The sequence below is a fragment of the Octopus bimaculoides genome, chromosome 28, assembly GCF_001194135.2.
Source record: "Octopus bimaculoides isolate UCB-OBI-ISO-001 chromosome 28, ASM119413v2, whole genome shotgun sequence".
In the NCBI taxonomy this organism is placed as follows: Eukaryota; Metazoa; Mollusca; class Cephalopoda; order Octopoda; family Octopodidae; genus Octopus; species Octopus bimaculoides.
In genome coordinates, this window is record NC_069008.1 from 1301118 (window position 1) to 1305444 (window position 4327).

Consider the following 4327-nt stretch of genomic DNA (forward strand, 5'->3'; position numbering starts at 1 on the left):
TCCACGTTACAAATTTAATCTGAATTAAATTTAATTTAAATTTAATTTGTGGTCCGTGGGAAGAGCCGTTTTAACGATGCGTCCTGCCCTACTCTTCGAAACGCCTGTGTTAGAATGGGGGCAGCTGATGAAGGAGATGTTCTCTATGTGGCCTGTGTGTTTTCTGTACTCGTTTATCATTTTGTCTACGTTTTGTTTGCAATGTCCTGTACTCAGATATGCATCTATATATACAGGTAGATGTAAGTATGTACATACATGTACGTATATATGCATATACTCATTATTTGTATTATATATATATATATATATATATATATATATACACACACACACACACACACAAACACATAATGTTTGTTTTTTATGTTCAGTTATAATACAAACAATTGTACATTAATCTGATGGATCACTCTATACTTCTGTAGAGCACAAATTTATTATCCTTACACAAGGGTGTTGTAGATAGTGACATCTAAGTTGCCAACAATGATTTAACTGACAAAAACTTTGAAGTTACTGTCAATAACATTCTTGTATAGGAATACTAAATAAATATATACACACACACACACACCCACGCCTTTATATAATATATACATGCTCACAAAGACGTAAATACTTGCACACACACACACAGTCACTTCACATGCACAAACACATACATACACATACTTCATACAAAAGCCACATGTATGCATGTATAAATTAGGAAAGTGAATTATGTAATAATACAGTTGAAATAGCAAATGCTGGTCATATGTGCTTTGTTCTCTCCTATGTTACCTCTTCAAGTGCATGTGTGTGTTTATATAATAGACTCACCCGTCGTTAGATGACGTATGAGGGTTTGACAATCTGTTACCAAACAACCACACAGATAATTTGTTGATAGTGATCAAATGTTTGTGTAGATATAAGTTCACTCCCTCTGTCAAATCAACATTACCTGTACAAGTGCAATGGGTGCCACATGTCAGATGTTGAAATGATCGCAGAGCTACGAGAAATGAAGTGCTTTGTTCAAGAACACAACGCAATGCCTGGTCTGGGAATCGAACCCATGATCTCGCAATCATGGGTGTAACACCTTAACCACTAAGCCATGTGCCTTCACGTGTTCATATATATATATATATATATATATATCCTTTTTTTTCTTTTTTACTCGTTTCAGTCATTTGACTGCAGCCATGCTGGGGCACCACCTTGAAGGGTTTTAATTGAACAAAACCCCAGGACATAATTTTTAAAACCAGATACCTATTCTATCAGTCTTTTTTGCCGAACGACTAAGTTACAGAGATGTAAACACACAAACATTGGTTGTCAAGCGGTGGCAGGGAGGCAAACACAGACACAAAGAGTCACATACACACACACACACACACACGACAGGCTTCTTTCAGTTTCTGTCCACCAAATCCACTCACAAGCCTTTCGTTGGCCTGAGGCTATAGTTAAAAGACACTTACCCAAGGTGCCACACAGTAAGACTGAACCCAGGACCATGTAGTTGGGAAGCAAACTTTTTATCACACCTGTGCCCATTATCATCATCATCATCATCATCATTTAAGTCTGTTGTCCATGATGGCAAGGGTTAGATAGTTTGACTGGGCTGGCATAATGGAAGGCTGCACCAGACTCCAGTCTGATTTGGCATAGTTTTCTATGGTTGGACGCCCTTCCTAACGCCAACCATATATATATATATATACATATATCCATATATATATTATATTAGAGTTGTATAGTTTGCATGAAGCATTGTTCGATAAACTTTTGCAGATAAATGATAAAATGTTTTTTGAACTTTTTGTTTAAAACCAAAACAATACAAGCCAGAAGAAGAAAATATGTAACTGGTACTTATTTTATCAACCCTGAAAGAATGAAAAGTGAAGCTGACCTCAGCGGAATTTGAACTCCGAATGTAGTGATGGGTGAAATACTGCTAAGCATTTTATCCAGCGTCCTAATGATTCTGGCAACTTGGTGCCTAAAATAATGATGATGATGATGATGATGATCATTTGATGTCTGTTTTCCATACATGTATGGGTTGGACAGTTTGACAGGATCTGGTGAGCTGCATTGAGTTTCGACATCAGCCCTTCCCAACACCAACCAATTTACATTGCTCTCTAGTGAGGTCATCAAGTAACTTGCAAAACGAGACAAAGAAAAAAAAAAAAAGAAGAGAAAAGCCCCCTTAACTAAATAAGGAGGATGGGTGGATTTGAAAGTGAGGGGAAGAAGGGGCAATGGTTCCCGGCCAGGTGTTGAGAGGCTTAAGTTATAATGAAAGGATAAGCTCAGGTGTTCTGCTATAGAACAGATACAAGACTTTCACTGCATTGTATAAACAGTATTTATCTAATCTTTATTATTTAACTCTTTAGCACTCAGATTATCATGTAAAATCTAATCCTTATTTATTCACATTGTTTTGAATTAATCCTGCTTTATCTTGCAGCTTTGAGATTGTTTATTTTTGGAATGACATTATAGGGTAGGTGCAAGGGGTTAGATCTGGCCAGTTTAACCCTTCAACATTCAGATTACTGTCAAATGTAATGCTTATTTATTTATATTGCTTTGAATTAATTATCCATTAATCTCATAACTTTGAGATTTCAATGATGCAATATTTTTTTTTCAGAATGACATTGTAGTGTATGTGTGAGAGGCCAGATTGGGCCAGTCTGAAAATAAAACAGGCAGAATATTTTTTGGCCAAATATGGCCAGTGTAAATCTTTAGCCATCAGATTACTCTGTCAAATGTAATGCTTATCTATTCATATTCATCATCATCATCGTTTAACGTCCACTTTCCATGCTAGCATGGGTTGGATGATTTGACTGAGGACTGGTGAACCAGATGGCTACACCAGGCTCCAATCTGATTTGGCAGAGTTTCTACAGCTGGATGCCTTTCCTAACGCCAACCACTCCGAGAGTGTAGTGGGTGCTTTTACGTGCCACTGGCACGAAGGCCAGTCAGGCGGTACTGGCAACGGCCACATTAAAAATGATGTATTTTACATGCCACCTGCACAAGAGCCAGTCCAGCGTTGAATTAATCATGAATTATCTTGTAGCTTCGAGATATCAACGATGTGGTCGGTTATTCTTAGAATGAGATTATAAGGTTATTGTGGGAGGCCAGATCTTGTCGGTTTAAACATAAAACAGGGAGAATATTTGGGCAAGATATATACCCAGTTTAAATGCTAAAGGGTCGAAGTTGGAGTAATTATGAAATCTAAAAGAAAAACTTAATAAACAAAAATTTGTAAAGGTTCATTTACAGACTGATACATGCATACATACATACACCTGCATATTCTTTCTTGGAATGGTGAAAGTTTGAAGCAGATAGTGCTAAATATTGGATTAAAAACCCTTTTGAATAGAAGAAAAATGAAGGGCTGCTCATGAGACAGGAACCCGTATCATCTGTAAATTTGACAGAAGTTCTACCACTGGACCAAAACAACCCTTTAAATACCTATATCCAACAGGTATTCTTTAACCTTTTCTAGCCAAAGGGCCTTTTTTGACCCAATACTTACTGTTATTTATAGCTTTATCTGTTTCAAGCTTCACCATTCCAAACAAAAAACAAGAAAATTATTTCACATTGCTCTTGAAGTTTATACCATCAACAGGATACACACACACATATACATGTACCTGTGCACACACACACATATACATGTACCTGTGCACACACACACACACACACAGAACTGAAATAATGAAACTTCAAAATTTCAAAGAGTATATAATGATCCTGTACATGTGTATGTATGTAAGTATGAGGGGTGTGTGTGTGTGTGTGTGTGTGTGTGTGTGTGAATAGAAACACTGTTGTGTCTGGGGAGAGACATTATGCCAATATATAGCATATTATATAAAGTATGCAGTTCTTTCAAGTTATACACGAATTCTGTTAAACCAGATACAAAAAATGAATAGAAATGGTTTTTCTGGTAATTTTTCCACTTCAATAATTAGATCTTTATAAACCAAACAGCAAATAATATACAAATATCTAATTATTAAAGTAGAAAAATTATTTTAATTTTTTTCAAATATATAATGCTATACCAAGGACTTTCTAGTTCTTATTCTACTACACACACACATCTTGCACACATATATACACATATATAATACATGAATATATATATATCTATATATATATATATAAATACATACATGAATACATACTTACACACACACACATATATATATGTATATATATATATGTATATATATATATATATATATATATATATATATATATATATATATAT